Source organism: Myodes glareolus, chromosome 12, assembly GCF_982192425.1.
Source record: "Myodes glareolus chromosome 12, mMyoGla1.1, whole genome shotgun sequence".
NCBI lineage: Eukaryota > Metazoa > Chordata > Mammalia > Rodentia > Cricetidae > Myodes > Myodes glareolus.
Genome location: NC_142037.1, coordinates 5,997,637 through 6,016,606, shown reverse-complemented (window position 1 = coordinate 6,016,606; position 18,970 = coordinate 5,997,637).

Here is an 18,970-nt window from a genome sequence, read left to right as displayed (position 1 = left end):
GATTAAATAATTTGCCTCATGTCATACTTCATAGACCAGACATCCAGTCATGATAGTCTGACTTAAGAACTGGGCGAATTACATACACTACAGCAAACATTATCACTGGAATGAACTTAAGGTGTTCTGACATGTCTAAGACTTTTATAAATACCCAAGTCTCCCACAATTTTATCCACAAGGCAGTAATCCAGTCACACACAGATTTCTAAATAGCTAGAGCATCTTACAAAATACTTTCAGAAATTGTTTTTCTTGGATCTCTATTTTTAAAATTTCAACTACAATTTCATTTGTTAGAATGACTTTTATTTTTAAAATCAAAAGAAAAAACTGCTCATTCTCATTCTCCAAGAATTTTGGGGCAGGCCATCAGAGTATAATAGCATTCCTATATAATCCCCACTATGAAGAAGCTGAGGCAAGGGTGTATAGGATAAAAGGACTATTAATCTCAGATATTTTGCATTGGTATGAATTTTGGTATATTGATACAAATTTAAAGTTAATTTTGTTACACTGTGTATATGTTTCCATTCTTGTTTGGAGTATTGTGCTTATGCAGCTGATTTAAAAATGCAATGTATAAATAAGAAATGAGGTTAGTAGTTAATGTACAATACTCAAACTTGTAGTCACATTAGATATGTTTTCAATGTTACACAGGTATATATCATCAGATGACAATTTCAAACACTTCAAACACCTATAGAATATGGCATTTAAAATGTTTAATAACCTAAGGTATTCATGACAATAAGACATATCTGTTCCTGGCAGCACCAATTCAATTCATAGAAGGATGATGGGCATTGAAGAAACTCCATAGAAGTTTGCTGTCATTGTGGCTGGGTTAGCCATTTGGGCAAGAAACTGCTTTTCCCTTGACTGCTTGACAGTGTGCTGTATAAACTGGACATGCAGGATCCACGGGAAAGTGACTGCTGAACTCTGTCAAAACAAGGTGGGATGGTCCTTCAGGGTTCCTGCTTCACAGAAGAGTCTGCCAGACTTTCTGTAGGACACAGAGGAAAGCGGCTGACGAATTTTGCCAATACAAGGTATACAGTCCTTCAAACTTCCTGTTTCACTGAAAAGTCTGCCAGATATTCTAGGTCTAAGCTAAAAATGGGTGCACCAACATTGCAGAGGATCTCTGGGGAACTTACTGTCTAGGAAAAGGTCTTTGTTTTTAAGTAATATTACTTCCTTCTGGGGTCTCTGATGGAGTTAAAGAATAAATACTTAGAATTTCAGTTTTTCTTAGTTATGATAAAAAGTAAGGTATAAAACTTTGCACTAAGATAAATAATGTAATGTTTTCTCTAAAATTGCTAAATACAAATGGGTTGAATATTGTAAATGTAAATCTTACTTGTAACTGTTTTTGTTGTGTAAAAGTTAAAACCTTTAATTTTTATTTAGATAAAATGTTATAGAATATTATTTTAAGCTGTGTCACATTTGTTTATGCTGTGGAACATTTGTTTTAATTATGCAAAGATATGTTCCACTCTTTTATGTTGTATTTGTTTACTCTGTGAAGCTGTGTTACTTTGCCTGTCTAAAACTCCTGATTGGTCTAATAAAGAGTTGAATGACAAATAGAAAGGCAGGACAAAGGATAGGCGGGGCTGGCAGGCAGAGAGACTACATAGGAGAAATCTGGGAAGAAGAAGATGGAATGAGAGAACAAGGAGAGAAGGATGCTAGGGGCCAGGGACCCAGACACACAGCAAGCCATGGAGAAAGAAGTAAAGAAAGGTATACAGAAATAGAGAAAGATAAAAGCCCAGAGGCAAAAGACAGACTGGTTAATTGAAGAAAGAAAGAAAGAAAGAAAGAGAGAGAGAGAGAGAGAGAGAGAGAGAGAGAGAGAGAAAGAAGTCAAGATAGGGCTGGACATTTTACTATTACTAATAACTATTATCAATAACTTCTATCTCAGATATCTAGTTTGTACAATCAATTTAAACATCGGTAAAATTATTTCCCACTAAAATTGTGTTAGACTCAGAAGTGACCACAATATTCTCAAAGGTTCTATTGTTAAAAATTTTAACCTGAGAGATAAGTCCTTTGTCTAACTCCTAGTGCTTGCCATTTTCCACAGAGGAGTAAACTCAAGTGTGTTCTCTAATACAGAATGCATTTGTAATGAAAAATGTTCTGAAAAATAGTCACATCTACCTAACTGGTTTTGAAATAATGGAACTGACATCTAAGAATTCTTCCTTTAGGTGCTGGAGAGACAGTTCAGTAGTTAAAAGCACTGGCTAGTCTTTCTGAGGACCCATGTTCAAGTCCCAGCACTGACATGAAGGTTCACAACTACCTGTAACTCCAGTCCCACAGGATCCAATAATTTCTTCTGGCCTACAAGGTGAAAAAGCAAGTACAGACATGCATGCAGGCAAAACACCCATACACATTAATAACAACAATAATAGTAATAACAACAACATAGTTTTTAATTTAAAAAAATCTTCCTTGGAAGAAATGGCTCTTGGGTTAAGCACACTTCTAGGTTAGGCAATTCTCAAAGGCCTGAAACTACAGCTCCAGGGACCCTGACGCCCTCTTCTGTACTCTGAAGGTACTTGTACTCACAAGTGCACAAACCTACACAAACACATAAATTTAAAATAAAAAGTATTTCTCAGCAGGGCATTGTTACACTTGATGTAATCCCAGCACATGGGTATCAGAGGCAGGACTGCGAGATCAAAGTCAGCTGGGCTACAGAGACACACATTATCTCAAAAGCACAAAGTTGACTAATTAATGAAAAGTTACCCTATAATGGTAGCCCATGACTGTGAACCTAGCACTTGGGAGACTGAGGCAGGAAGGATGCAAGCCTGGGACACATACCTAGACTCTGTTTCAAAAAAAATTAGGAGGGCTGGAGAGATGGCTCAGAGGTTAAGAGCACTGGCTGCTCTTCCAGAGGTCCTGAGTTCAATTCCCAGCAACGACATGGTGGCTCACAGCCATCTGTAATGAGATCTGGTGCCCTCTTCCTGACTGTAGGCATAAGCAGACAGAATACTGTATACATAATAAATAAATAAGATGCTAAAAAAAATTGGGAAAAAGTTAAGCATCTGTCTTCCCCCCACCCCCGGTGGTGGGAGAGGAGGGGGGGTTCTATGTGTGGCTCTGGCTGCTCTGGAACTCACTTTATAGACCACGATAGCCTCGAACTCACACAGAGATCTGCCTGGGACTCAAGGCATGTGCCACTATACCTATCAAAAGTAATCATCTTTCAAAAAATAAGAGAATTAGAATCTTAGATATTAAAAAAAAAGTCTTGGATACATACTTCAGTCCCATTCTGAACTTCTGACTCACAAACTCTTGACGCTTAACAAAAGCCCCTAACTTTGAAATTGGAAAGCACAGTTGCTGGGAATGCATTTACACTGTAGCCACAGATGCTAAGGATACACATAACTAAAACGGTTTCACAAGTCATAGTGTACTGATGATACTTTCCACCCTCTTCTTCCCAAATCCAAAATCCAAGCTCTTCTGCCTCAGCCTCCTTAGTACTGAGAATTACAAGAGTTGACCATCAATATGCTTCTGTTTCTCTTTTATAAAATACTGGTTATGCAAAAGACTAATTCATAATTTAGTCTGAAAAACACGTTCGTCTGTACTATCTTTTTACAGGCAAATTCACAAACTTAGTATAAAACCCTCGTAAGACCTTCACATCCAATTCCTAAGTCAAAGCTCTTTTCCTTGTACTAGGCTAACAGTCCACATGAATTACAAAATATATGCAGAGCCCATGTGTTACAATTTATAACCAGAAGCTTCTCACAAACTCACATATCTCAGGTTAGAGTGAAAAAACCAAGAGCCTACAAGGAGGTCATAAAGGAATCAGGAAGAGCTAAGAGGAACCGAGATGTTTCTTTTTTAACCATATCTTAGATTTCTCTTTCCCTTCCATATTCCAAAATCTACTTCCCACCTGTTTCTTTTTTCCTATGCTTATCAAGCATGACAAAAGTGAAATTTTAAAATATTTTAAATGCTATTTAAAGAAATTTTGCAATCATAGTCAAGGTTGCAATTTTGCAATCATACTCAATCATACTCAAGGAGGAGGTTGTGCACAGGCCTTCCAGAGGACCCAGGTTCAATTCCCAGCACCCACGTTGTGATTTACAACAATCTTTAACTCCGGTTCCTGAGCACTCATTGTCTTCTTCTGACATCTGCGGGCACCAATACCCACAAGAGTATGCAGACATACATACAGGCAAAACACTAATATATGTGATTGTTTTTAAATAGACTACCTGGAAATGTCAACATTTTCTTTTTAAAGAATACTTTTTATTTACTTGCTTGTTGTTGTTTTTGTTTTGTGACATTTTGAAACTGTGTCTCGCTGTGTGGCCTTAACTGACTCAGTCTCACCACGCTGGTCTCAACTCATAGAAATCTAATTGCCTCTGCCTCCTGATTGCTAGGATTATAAGTATGAACTATTACTTCTGGCACAATTTGTTTGTTTTTTTTTCCTTTCTTGGCATTTATTTATTATGTGCATGGACTAACACATGCCATAATATGTGTGTGGAGGTCAGAGGACAATGTGTTTCGAGTTGGTGCTCTCTATCCAACATGTGGTCCTAGAGAAGGAACTCAGGTCATCAGGCTTAGTGGCAAGCATCGTGACCTGCTTGGCCATTTCACTATTCCTGTTTGATTGTTTTTAAAGATAGGTCTTGCTGCATAGCCCATGCTGATTTCAAAAATGCAATACTCCTGCCTCAGCTTGCTGAGTGCTGGGGATTCACCAATAAACAAGCTACCAGGTTTTTGTTTGTTTGTTTATACAATTGCCCATGGCCCAAGGCTGTTTGTGTAATATTTCTACAGCAAAGGATTTTTCATCTCTGGTTTGTTTTGGTTTATTTTGGTTTGTTTTGGATTTTCCGAGACAGGATTTCTCTGTGTAACAGTCTTAGCTATCCTGGAACTCGCCCCTGTAGACCAGGCTGGCCTTGAACTCACAGAGATCCACCTGCTTTTGCCTCCTGAGTTGTGGGATTAAAGGCATGTACCACCACGCCTGGCTTCATTTCTGTTTTTTGGATACGATTTTAAATTATTAACAGTATTAACAGATTAGCAGTTTCTTAGAAGAGTATTAGTAATTGTTCCCTGCTAAAGCAAAAGCCTGTTTATTATTTTAAATCTATACATCACTGCTGATTGTTGTTTCAATCTCAAAATTGTAGATAATTGATAAAAACATTATAAGTCACATTACAGTTTAAATCCTAGTCCCGAAACTTAATGTATGGTGATAAGCAGAATATTTAAACTCTCTGAACCCAAGTTTCTGCATTTTTATCCTGTATTTTAGAGATTTTAGTTTTTATTTTTATGTATGTGTATGTGTGCATACATGCCCACATATATTTATACCATGTATTTACAGGTGCCCATGGAGGCTAGAAGAGGCATCTGATACAGGTGCTGGCAACTAAACTAGGGTCCTCTGAAAGAGCAGTAGACAATGCTAACTGCTGAGCCATCTCTCCAGCCTCCATCCTACATTATCTCAATAATTAAAACATTAAAAAGATAACAACCGAACTGTTAGAGTCAAGGACAAGTACAATATCTCTAAAGCAAACAAACTGATCAAAAATTATTCCGTTACCTGGGACATTTTACCTAGTAACCATGAGTAAAATTGGTTTTTATTACTGGAAAATTCAAATTCAATGAGTGAAGCCATTGGTGAAACAACCATTAAGTATATCACAGAGAATATTTACTCTTAGTTGAAAGCATGACACACATGGAGCTGAGGAGAGGCTCAGCAGAAAAAGGCATCTGCCAAGCATGCATGGTAAGTAGAGTTCAACCCCCAGGACTCAGAAGGTAGGAGAGTCGACAAACATGAAATGTGGCACAGAGGGTACACATTTTTAAATAAATGTAAAAAAAAAAAGATTAAGCCAAATTATTTAAATTTCATGTGTAAAAGAAAACTGAAGGCCAGTGATAGTGGCACAGATCCTTAAATCCCAACAAAGACAGGATCTCTGTGAGTTCAAGGCCAACCTGGTCTACAAAGTGAATTCCAATACAGCCAGGACTACACACAGAAACACACTGTCTCAAAAGACAAAAGTACAAAAAAAAACAACAGAAAAAAACAAGAAAGAAAACTGAAAAGTCAAAAATTGAAAACTGATCACTGAACACAAAGTCATAAACTTCTTTAAATAGAATGTGCATCTACTGTACACAGAATTCACTTTAAGGGCTTCTCAAGAAGGAAGTCAGAGGTCCTGAGTGTGAGATGAGAGCCCTCTATGGAGGAACTCTTGACCTTGGATCTATTTCCTCAGCTAAGGACAGCTTAGGTGATGATGTCAGAAAGATAATAAAAAATGTAAGCGGGTGGGGGTCACGGGAGAGGTGGGGGGGGGAGGGATGGTAGCAGAGTAAAATGTATAGCGCAATCAAAACAATAAAAAAGAAGAAAATGTAAGCAGAAAGTAATTACTATTTTCTTTAAATACGTTGTTTTCATCTTAAAGAAAATCCAAAAAAAAACCCTTCATTTGTTTTAGAATATATTAGAATGGGAAGTTAAAAGATGTGGAATCAAATCTCACATTTGATTTTTAGCATCTACTAAGGGAGTAAGCTATCTGTGTTTCCTTAGAGAAACAAATTATTGACTCTATCTTTAGAAGGGCCTCTCCAAGCATTACAATCTGAAGTCTAAAACACATCTGATGAGTCCCAGAAAAAAAACCTATATGTAACTCTGAATCACCATTTCCAAGCTTCTTCTGGCTCATCCTGAGGTCTGCGAGCCAAGATTTACAGGAAATATCAGCTCTAGGAAGGAATACTTTCCACCCACTGCAGGAATCTGCACTCAGCCCTTACTCTACCCTTCTCCCACTCTCATTCCCTCCGGCCTTTCCAAGCAGTCCTTGGTGAGTAAGGCTAAGAATTAATCTAACCCAAAAAAGCAAAACCAGGCCTAAAGGAGGCAGAGGGTTCCCTGTGAATTCAAGGCCAGACTGGTGTATATGACAAGTTACTAACAAACCAGGACTACACAGTAAGACTCTTGTCTCAAGTTGAAAATCAATTTTTTTTTAAAGACAAGATTCTGTGCAACAAGGAAACTGTTAAAGACCACTACATCTGACCTGATATTTACAGGAACATCAAGTCTTCAGAACGCAGGCACGCTTCACACAGAACTACAATCAGAAGGCTCAGGTGTGTGCTTGTGAGTTCTTACCAGCAGAAAAACACTCTTGTTCACTTAGTACAAAGGAGGAACACTGTACTGGCAGGGAAAGGAATGCTGAAGCACAGATCCCTGTTTTCTGAACCAAAATATCTGTCTGTAAGCATAGAAATGTATTTCTCTACAAAGTGTTCTTAGGTTAGGTGTGGCATTATACCCCAGAAATCCAGCACTTGGGAGGCTGCGGAAGAAGTAACCCTGGGAATTCAAAGCCAAACTGGGCCACATTGGGAGTTCAATACTACCCTGGGCTACACGGGAAGACCCTGCCCCAAAAAAGCAAAAGAAACAGCGCCTAATGAGATGACGAGCAGATTTCAATCCCAGGACTCATCAACAGGAGAGAACTGTTTCCACAGTTATCCTCTGACTTCCACACTTGTGCGATGGCATACAAGCATCCTTACACACACACACACAATAAATGAATGAATAAATAAACAAGATAAATATAAAAATTAATTAAAAAGAGAAAGAAAGCCGGGCATGGTGGCACATGCCTTTGATCCCATCATAATCCACAGAGGAAGACAGATCTCTGAGAGTTCCAGACCAGCTTGGTCTACAAAGTGAATTCCAGGCCAACTGTGGCATTACCCACTGGTTGCACAGTATCACCTGGGAATCGAAGACTGTATCGCTGACATTCAATACTTACACAGAGAAATCCTGTCTTGGAAAACAAACAAACAAAAAGAAAAAGAATATTCTTAGGATATTTAAACATAGGGATGAACTCCTCCAAAGGCCAGCTTACCATACAGAAAACCTATACCACATCCACCCATTAAAAAAAAAAAAAGACACATCTTTTTCTTTGCATTATTTAAAATACTATTTTATTCTAAACATTTAGTACTTACTGAACTTAATAACAAAATTGTGCTTTATTATAACAGCTCAAATCTAAACAGTCCAATTGTATACATTTAGACAATGGTTAAATAAAACAGACAAGTCCAAATGGAATTTGTTAATGTATGGCTTATTTGTTTTGGTGTGTGTGTGTGTATGTGTGTGTGTGGTTTTTTTTTTTTTTTTTTTGAGACATGATTTTTGGGACAGCCCTGGCTGTCCTAGAACTTGCTCTATAAACCAGGCTGGCCTCGAACTCACAGAGCTCCGCCTGCTTCTGCCTCCTGCAGAAGCTAGCCAGATCATCAAGCTTAAAGAAATTTGAGAAAACTTTAGAAATCTGCATTAATTCCTTTACAATACTGTTTGCAAGTGACCCTGTGAGTGAGGAGACTCATTTTTTTAAATTAAAATATAGATAAAAATGCCTTTAAAAGGACACTGTGGCACGACCCACTGGCTGCACAGTGTACTGCATTATACAGCACCCTGGGAACCTAGAATTATGTCACTGACCTTCGTTGCTTTGGGACTATCGTTACACTGCAAACATAACACATACCAAGGACCTGCTAACACAGGGGGAAAGATTCACCATTTAGACAGATAATTAAGATATTCTACGTAAAGTCAGAAAATCTACTCCTCTACCAAATAAGCAATTCTAGTGTATTAAAAAAGAAAACACTAGCCATAGGCCATTAATAATGTTACTGTCTATATAGGAGAAGTTGGTATGCCTGGAGGGAATTTTCCCTGTGGACAAATGCAAGAAAGAACCACCAGAATCAAGAGCTTATTAGTCTCAAAATAAGCCAGGAATTCAATCTAAGAAATTAATTTATCTATATCATCTCCTAGTGTTAGATTGATTTTGTACACCAGTTCATTCAGTATAACAAAAAAAAGGTAAAAGGTCATGAAACCATGAAGTATTTTAAGGTTCTATCCATTAAATAAGTTAAGAATTTGAAACTAGGGGAGGTAGGAGAAGAAGTTGAGGGAATGGGATAGTGGAGATGGAGCAAGGACAGAGATGAGAACTGGGAAAGAGATATCTTGATTGAGGGAGCCATTATAGGGTTAGTAGAAACTTGGCTCTAGAGAAATTCCCAGGAATCCAAAAGGATGACCCCAGCTAAGACCCTAAGCAATAGAGGAGAGGGTGCTCAAACTAGCCTTGCTCTGTAGTCAGACTGATGAATATCTTAAATATCACCATAGAAACTTCATCCAGCAACTGATGGAAACAGAGGCAGAGACCCGCATCGGAGCACTGAATTGAGCTCCCAGTCCAGTTGAAGAGGGGGAGGAGTGAGAATATGAGGTCAAGACCATGAAGGGTTCACCCACTGAAACAGTTTACCTGAGCTAATGGGAGCTCATAAACTCCAGCTGGACTGGGAAGGAACAAGCATAGGACCAAACTAGTCCTTCTGAATGTTGTTGACAGTTGCATGGCTGGGGCAGACTGAGGGGCCACTGGCAGTGGCACCAGGATTTATCCTCACTGCTTGTACTGGCTTTTTGGGAACCTATTCTCTTTGTATGAATACCTTGCTCAGCCTAGATATAGTAGGGAGGGCCTTGGACCTTAGCCACAGCAATGTGCCTTACCCTCTCTGAGGAGTGGATGAGGGGGGAGAGGTCAGTGGAGAAAATGGAAGGAGGGGAGGGAGTGGGAACTTGGATTGGTATGTATAATGAAAAAAAGATTGTTTTCTTTTTAAAAAATAAAAAGAAATAAAAAATTAAAAAAGAATTTGAAACTAATACAAAAATTCATTCTATACTTATTGAATGCAAAAAGACCCTTAAATAATAATTTTGTTTGTTTGCTTGTTTGTTTGTTTATAGGTTCTCACTGGTTCACCATGAGTTTAGTACCTGGAACCAACATAATATAAAGAACCAATTCCTAAAAATTGTTCTCTGACTTCTACATACACACATACAAACACACACAGACACACACACACGTGAGTGGACAGGGAGAAATTTTTTTAAAATTTTTTTTTAAACTGCATGAAAGGAGCATTTATTGGGGCTAAGGGGCTTCTCATCTAGTTTGCTGACTTGAAGCAGCAATGGGTGAGATACACATACGGCACACAGCAGTAAAGCAGAGCACAAAGCACAAGCACTCGAGCCCTGCGTGAGCTGGGTAGTGAAGCTTTATGTACAGACAACTTGACCTTGAAAGATGACGCCTTTTTGGATTAACTGACTTCCAGGGTGGTCTTAATATTTTATATATGTGCCATACTATAGAAACTTTTCTCTTCTAGGCAGATGACACCATGTCACTCTGCACTCTGCAAGGTACTGGCAGCAGTGACTGCTGTCTCAGACTAACTCCTGCTTCCCCACATATATGAACACCTCTCCACTCACTAACTCTCTACAAACACTAGCACCACTTCCTCCCATACCGTCCCAGATGGGTGTGGGAGTAAGAATATACCCAAGGCTGGCCAAATATTTACAAGTGTTATATCCTCTTAATGAAATGTTGCCTTTATTAATATGGCAACCTCTTATCTCTTTATCTCTCTAACTAGCTTTGGTTTGAAGCTTACTTTGTCCCATATAAGGAAGCTATGTCTACTTATATACAGTTTCCATTTGCCTGGCAATATTTTTCAATCTTTTGATATTGAGTTTTTTGCTATCTTTGCTGGGTAAATACATTTCTTGAAGACAACATATACTTGGTTCTTGCTACTTAATTCAGTCTATTAGTCTACATCTTTTTAATGGTAGGTTGAGGTCATTTATATTGAAAGTTATTATAGAAAGGATTTGTTATTTCCTATGAGTTTGTTTAATGATGTTCTGTTTTGCTAATTATTGGTATTTCCTTTCTTTCCTCCCGCACTACTCTGGAGGTTTTGCCAGGTCTAGTTTGATTATCTGTTCCTGTCACAGAGTGTACACTTCCATGTACTCAGAAGGAGGAGGTCATCTTGCCATCCCACTAATCAAATTTTAAAGAGGTCATCCTTGACTATACAGTAGGTTCAAGGCTAACCTAGGCTACAGGAAACAAGAGAATAGCAACTGACTTATAAAAAAATTATTGATCCTTTACAAATTCAAACTCCACAGTTGACTATTTAAATGTTTAATAAAGACCCACCCTTCCTTTCTTAAATTCTGGAAGCTATATATATTTTAAAATTCAGAATGTTACAGACTGCAGGAAGGCTGACACAATGGAGCACTAACATAGTTTATAAACTGCCCCAGAGGAAACTCACACTGTGTCATTTAACAGACACTCGTGACAGGTGCTAAACAAATATACACATTTGCCTCAGTTACTACAGAGTTTCATGTTAGTTTGTCACCCTGCTAAATTGATTCACTTCTATTTTTGTTAAAATTGGCTATTTTAATGTCAACTTGACACAAACTGGATTCATCAGAGAGGGATGCCTCAATTAAGATAATACCTCCGTAAAATCGGGCTGTAGACAAGCCTGTAGGGCATTTCCTTAGTGATTGACATGGGAGGGCCCAGCCCAAGGCAGGTGGTGTCATCCGTGGGCTGGTGGTCCTGGGTTCTATAAGAAAGTAGGTTGAGCAAGCCATGGAGAGTAAGCCAATATACAGCACCCTCCATGGGCTCTGTCTGCATCAGTTCCTGCCTCCAGGTTCCTGCCCTGTTGGCATTCCTGTCCTGACTTCCATCAGTGATGAAGAGTGCTGAGGAGGTATAAACCAGACAAACCCTCTTCTTCTCATAACGTTTCATTACAGCAGCAGTAACCTCAACAAAGACATACAGCCTTAGTTTTTTTTTTAAACAGTTTTCTGAGCTTTGGTACTTCAGAATATGGATCAGAAGATTACAGCCTACATTTAAGCCATAATAATTATTTTACGATGTTTCAGATATATTTGGTGTATCAAGAGATCCATACTGTATGGTGATATTTTGCATTCAGCACCTAGTCAGTGAACACAAAATTCTCCAGCTTAAATTCAAGAGTCCTAATAAACATGTTTGATGGTTGATCTTGGATATCAACTTGACGACATATGGAATCAACGAAAAACCCAAACAGCTGGGCCGCCTGTGAAGGATTTTCTTGACTGGATCATTTGAGGTGGGAAGAGCTACCAGAATTCTGGCCACACCTTCTGGTGGCAGTCTATATAAAAGGATATGGAAGAAGTAAACCCTTGTCATGCTGTCTTGTTTCAGAGGCAATCCTTCAGGGTGTTAAAACAGACACTTAGGATTTTGATGGGCACTGAAGGCTGATAGCTCTCTCGAACTTTCCTGGGACTCCAACAACAGATTGGGACTGCCGAGACATCCTCTGGCCTTGTACACTGAACAACTACCTAACTCTAGGCCTGAAGATCCATTTTTGGACTGCTTGGACCACAGCCTGTAAGCCACTTAAATAAATCCCTTTTATATTTTTTTTCATTCTTTTATCTCTGTTCCTTTATTGAACCCTAATAACTCATGTTAAAAGTAAAAAAAAAAAATAGTTAGAAAAAAAATTTAATTAAAATACACATACACAAACACACAAATTCACCACAATCCAACAACCCCACAATCATTTTACTTAGATGTAACTCTTGTCATCATTAATTTTAAAGAGATGATGCTCATTATGTTGCCCAGGCCATCACAATTATTTCCTGTGTTCACGTGATCCTTATGTCTAAGCTTTTCAAGTAGCATCACCACACTACTACCCAGGTATCACAATTATTTCAATTTTTAACCAAAATTTATGGTCAATTTTTCACTTTTTTAACCAGGTTAAAATAATTAGAATTAAACATGTCTACAGTCTTAAGAAATTTTTGGTTTGCAGAGTTGGGGTTTTGTTTTGTTTTTGCTCTCCTAATTTGAATATTCTCTCAATGTCACAGAGAGACAGTGTTTCTCTGTGCAGAGTCCTGGAGGCTTTTCTGAAAAGTCTAATACACTTATCTCTACCAATATGGTCTCCCACCATTCATATCTTTTTTCCAAAATGTGAAATCTCATTTTTACTTTACTTTATTTTTTTGATTTTTTGAGACAGGGCTTCTCTCTGTAACTTTGGAGCCTGTCCTAGAACTCGCTCTGTAGGCCAGACTGGCCTCAAACTCACAGAGATCCACCAGACTCTGCCTCCCAAGTGCTGGAATAAAGGCGTGCGCCATCACCACCCGGCAATTTCTCTTTATTTTTTAATCTTTTTCTTTTATCTTGTTTGAGACAGTATCTCATTTAGCCCACAATAATCTATATAGTTAAGATGAGCTTAAACTCTCTTTTGCTTGGTTATTAATTATTTTTTGTGGGTTTTTTGTTTTGGGTTTTTTTTTTGTTTTTGTTTTTTGTTTTTGTTTTGAGACAGGGTTTCACTAAGTACCCTTGGCTGGCCTGGAGCTCACTATTTAGACCAGGCTGGCCCAAAACTCACTGAGATTCACCTGTTTTGTTTGGTTCCACCCCTGCTGGGATTAAAGGTCTACACCATCACACCCAGGGACCTTAAAATCTTGATACTCGAAGGCTGGAGAGATGGCACTGAGGTTAAGAGCCATCAATCCAATTCCCAGCAACCACATGGTGGCTCATAACCATCTGTAGTGAGATCAGATGCCCTCTTCTGGTGTACAGGTGGACATGTAGAGCACTCATATACAGAAAATAAATCTTTAAAAAAAATCTTGGTTCTCCTACTTCACTCACAAGTCTGTCTCACTTCTCTTTCTCAAGCTGGAAAATAAACAGTGAACCCCAGCTCTGTTACTGAGCTATACCACCAGTCCAATTACTTTGTTACTGAGCTATACCACCACTCCAATTACTTTGTTACTAAGCTATACCACACCTCCAGTTACTTTGTTACTGAGCTATACCACCACTCCAATTACTTTATTACTGAGCTATACCACCACTCCAATTACTTTGTTACTGAGCTATACCACCACTCCAATTACTTTGCTTTAATTCACTAATTTCCCCTTCAAATTCTCTGATCTGAGTATATTTTTCATATATGGGTTTAATTCTGAGAACTCCATCTCTAAATCCTTCAATTTCATTTCTACATATTTTTTATTCATAACATCTTATTTTTTGGTGAACACTTGTTTCTATAGATTTTTAAAACAGTCATTTTGGAATCATTCTACTATTTCTGTTCGATTTTAAGTGAATTTACCTGTTGGCTGTACCTATTTATTTTCTGAGGGTCTCACTTCTTTCTTCAATCTCAGACTTTCTCCTTCTCCCAGGAGTTTTCAGGCAGGTCACTACAGTTATAAAGCCCATGACCCCCAAGTCCAGTGCTCTTGTTGTAACGATCTGCCTCTTTAAGAGACAAGTCACGCCCACTCCCTCCCTGCTTGTAGCCTTAGCCTGCCTCTCTCTCTCTCTCTCTCTCTCTCTCTCTCTCTCTCTCTTCAGGAAGAAGCAGCTTCTGCCTCTTCCCACTTCTCCCCTTTCTCCCTTTCTTTCTCTCTCTCTCTCTCTCTCTCTCTCTCTCTCTCTCTCTCCCCCCCCCCCCTCTTCTCCCCTTTTCCCATTCCCTCCATAACCCACCTACCCATCTAATAAATGTCCAGCTTCACTCTGCATGGTGTGCCTATCTGTCTCTAGCCCACCCACCAGGGACCAGCCACTTTCGGAGACCTGCCACGTGGTCTGGCGCCCAGGCCCGGCCCTGCCCAGGACTGGACCCACTGCCCCCTGCCTGCCAGGGATCCCGCAGTAATTTTTTAGTAATCATTACACTTGTACTAGGTGATAGTAGGGAATTTACAGCTCCCGATGCTGAGCCATCTGGCAGTGGGGTGACTTCTGTTTTCACTTCAGATCCACAGTTTATTAAAGTAACAGTGGAGCACAGATGAGTTCAGCCTGCTCTCTGGCAACTACAGTCCAGTCCTTGTTTCACCAGGATATCTCGCTCCAGAATCCCCACCAAGTTATTTCCACCAGTTCCTGAGCTGCATACTTCATCCCTTGGAGATGTTTATCTTTTTTAAAATTTTAGATGGCTTGTTTGTTTTTTTAAGGGTCCACAGCATAGTACCCTCTGAGCAAACTCACTAAATTGCCTAGGCTGGCCCAGAACTTAAAGTCCTCCTACCTCAGACTCTTGTGCTGTTATAACAAGTATATACCACCAAGTCTACCTCTTGGTAAGTATTTCTGTTTCTTTTCTTTTTAAAATTTACTGGTGGAGAATTTGGAGCTGAGTAAACACCATAAGATAAGCAATACCATAATAATATTAGTTATTCAACATTTGTTCAGATTTATTCAACATTTACTATGTTTTATATCTATTTTCTTAATAGCTAACAATTTCATGAGGTAGATACAAACTCTATTTTACAAGGGAAAACAGATGCACAAAGCAGGTAAATGGCCTTACCACAATAACCAGCTATTAGGACAGGAATTACACCACATGTCTTGATTCCAGAAACCACAACCTTATCCACTGCCTTCCACCCCTGGCTAGAAAGCTATTTAGACCTTCATTTCCTTTATCTCCCATCCCAATTGTGAGAATTTCACACAGAGATGGGATTTTAATCAATGGAGGAAAATACAGTCATGTTCTAGGATGGAATGAAGCTCGTCAGCTCATCTCTAGTATTATTCAGTCTGATCCTATATTTAAAATCAGAAAAAGTCTTTAATGCCAGTCTTTGCCTTGAGCCCTTTCCATGTTTCTTGAGCTCAACACCTCCATACCTGTCTCAGGGCTAGTCAGTCTGTCTGTCTCTCTTTCTCACTCCATCCTCCCACAACCCAACATTTATTGCATCCAAGTACATAAAGCCCAGTAAAGGATCTTACACAAACTGTGTCTAGAAGAATTTGCTTTCTATTCCTTCATAGCTTAATGACTTGAAGGATTAAACTGTAAATATAAGAGAAAAAGCTGACTCTACAAGAGCAGGACTGAGCCAGCAACCTGGGCTGGAGGGGGCCTGGGATGGTGAACTAACTCCACAGGAGTACAGGGGACCAACTGCCGAGCGAGTGAGTCAGAGCCAGAGCCCACTGCGGGTACAGGCATCGGTCTGGGACCTCTGAGGGAATAGGCAGGATTCAGAAACTTGTGCAGGTCTGGCCGTGAGATCAAAAACACTGATGACAACTTATGCTGAACAGGTTGTGGGGAAAAGGGAACACTCTTGCATTGCTGGTGAGGATGCAAGCTGGTACAGCCCCTTTGGATATCAGTGTGGCAATTTCTCAGAAAATTAGGAAACAACCTTCCTCAAGACCCAATAATAACACTTTTGGGTATATATTCAAAGGATGCTCAATCGTGCCACAAGGACATGTGCTCAACTATGTTCATAGCAGCTTTGTTTGTCATAGCCAGAACCTGGAAACAACCTAAATGCCCCTCGACTGAAGAATGGATAAGGAAAATGTGGTACATTTACACAATGGAGAAAAAAACACAGCAGAAAAAAACCTGACATCTTGAAATTTGCAGGAAAATGAATGGAGCTAGAAAACATCATTATGAGTGAGGTAAGTCAGACACAGAAAGACAATTATTACATGTACTCACTCATAAGTGGTTTTTAAACATAATGCAAAGAAAACTAGCCTACAAACCACAATCCCAGAGAACTTAGACAACAGTGAGGACTTGAAGAGAGACATATATAGATCTAATCTACATGGGAAGTAGAAAAAGACAAGATCTCCTGAGTAAATTGGGAGCATGGGGACCTTGGGAGAGAGTTGAAGGGGAGGGGAGAGGTAGGGAGAGGAGCAGAGAAAAATGTAGAGCTCAATAAAAATCAATATTAAAAAAGAAAAGAAAGAGAGAAAAAGCTTATCATGGCTAGAAGTGGCAAACATTAATTTAGGCTACATTAATAAAAGTATGGGTTTTGATAGGGCTTAGAAGGAGGAAGGATACCTACCAATGACTCCTACCCTGTGCAACAATACTTTAGTTGAATAGTTATTATGACCAGACTTTGTTCAATACACCAGAAACTTTTTTGGCCTGAATAAATTTTCCTCATTTAATTTTCTTAGCAGACAACTCTGGGAAGCGCATGCTCATTTTTTTAATCTTCCAGAAATTTTTCCGAAGAGGGGGAGGATGTGTTTTATAACATATCACTAAAACTTTCCTCTGACCACCCAAAGACACTTACGGACTTGTTTTTAGGTTTATAGTGCGATTTTAAAACACAGGATGTATGGTGATGTAGGGACTGAGAAGAAAACTAGCGGCATATGAGTGAACCACTTAGGAAGGGACTTGGAAAAGCTCAGTATTTGCTGGTTAGAGAGTTGCTGTCTGTTTCCTTTTAAGTGATACTAAAGATAGGACCCTTTAATAATCTTTTTTCAAGTGTGCATGTGTGTGTGCATGTGTGTGTGCTAGTGCACATGTCTGCATATACATGGCGGCCAGAAGACAATCTTAGGTGGCATCCTTTGACACAAGGTCCCTCGCTAGCCTACAGCTAGCCTAAGGACTCTGTGCTTCACTTTCCCACCACTACATTTGGCATTTTTCGTATGTTCTGGGGACCAAATTCAGATCCTACTGCTTGACCCACTGATCCACCTTTCCCCACACCCTTTAACAATCTTTAATTGTGAAGGCCAGAAGAAATCATGGCAATTGGCTCGTAGGGTTCAATTTTTCCTAACACCAAGTTCATAGTTGCAAACTTGCTTTGATCTCATGATTAAGTAGACTTGTATCTAAAGTAGATATGGCAGAACTCCAATTTCTCTGGAGGCAGAGAAACCTGTTAGAAAGCTAAGCAAAAATTAAGCCAAGATAAAGTCTAAACTTCAGAGAAAGACAGGTTCACACTGCTACGGTGATGCAGGAACCATGGGAGAAAGTCCAGATTTAGGACAAGAGACAGATGTGCTTGCATAAATGTGGCTTTAAAGATCTGCAAATCATTTGGGGATATTCAACAGTTAAAACTAGCTTCTGAAAACTGGGTGTGAAGGAAGACCATAAACCCCAGCACTGGTGAAAGAGCCAGGAAGACAAGATCAAGGTCATCCTTGGTTCCAAATCATGCTCAAGGCCAGCCTGGACTGCATAAAATTGTGAGACTTGAGAATACACAGACAGAAATACCACATGTGAAGATGCCCAGTATGAAGCCTGGACACTTAATACCATCTACGCTAGTCAGGCCACCTCATCTTCAATGCCCAATAGCGGACCTGCCTCCAAAATAATTTTCCTAAAAAGGCAAAGACCTTATTTCACACTGCTTAATTTTTCATCGTCTTACTAACGCTCAGGTTTCAATTTCCCAATTCTACTTATTTTCCAGGAGGAGAGTGGCAGCTGGCTCTTACCTTCTTCTTCTGTCTATACCCGGTTTTTAGCACCACGCCTAAAATAGCACGTACTTGAAAGACAAACCGAAAGAACAGACTTGGCATGTGTTCAACACTACTTGGAAGGTGTTGTGTCTTCTCTGAGGTGAACTCTGAAGCAATGAACTTGGATAAGACTTCCAAAGAAGAGAAAAGGGAAAAAAAAAAGTAATCCTTGTATAAATGTCTACTATTCAATTACTGTTCCTACCTGAAAGGATGTTACAATCTGATTCTTTCTTTGAAATATTAGTAACTGTCTTAGTAATTTAGTAACTGAAAAGCAATCAGCCTAGAAAACAATAAAGAGTAAGACAGGAAGATACCCTTGTCTGATGGCCTCCCTAAGGCAACTTCCCACTCTCAACAATACTTACAATTTTGGCCTGACCATCTCTACCATAGAGTGATGTCTCTGTACTGCCAAGATACCT